Here is a 567-nt window from a genome sequence, read left to right as displayed (position 1 = left end):
AATAAGTTGGCTATATGTGGATGGGTTAATTTCTGGATTCTCGATTCTGTTCCATTGATCAATGTACATCTTTCATTGTACCAGTACCAGGCTGTTTCGACCACTGTAGCCATGTGGTAAATTTTGAAATCACAGAGTGAGAGGCTTCTAACCTTATTCTTCTTCTTAAGCAGTACTTTGCTTATCCTGGGTGTCTTTCCTTCCCATGTAAAGTATATAATTGTTTTTTCCATCTCTTTGAAGAATGTCATTGAAATCTGGATTGTTGTAGTTGTTAGGTGCCATCGAGTCAGAACTGACTCATAGCAACCTTATGCACAGCAGAACAAAACACTGCCTGATCCTGGGCCAACCTCATTACTGTTGCCACGCTTGAGTCTATCAATGATGCCAGTTGGCCAATCCATCTTGTTGGGGGTCTTCCTCTTGTTCTCTGACATTCCACCTTACCAAACATGATATTCTTCTCCAGTGACCAGTCCCTCCTGACAATATTTCCAAAGTATGAGAGACCAAGTTTGGCCATCTTGGCCTCCAAGGAGCACTCTGGCTGCACTTCTTCCAAAA

Source organism: Chrysochloris asiatica, unplaced genomic scaffold, assembly GCF_000296735.1.
Source record: "Chrysochloris asiatica unplaced genomic scaffold, ChrAsi1.0 scaffold00187, whole genome shotgun sequence".
Lineage (NCBI taxonomy): Eukaryota > Metazoa > Chordata > Mammalia > Afrosoricida > Chrysochloridae > Chrysochloris > Chrysochloris asiatica.
Note: the sequence above shows the minus strand (reverse complement) of the source record.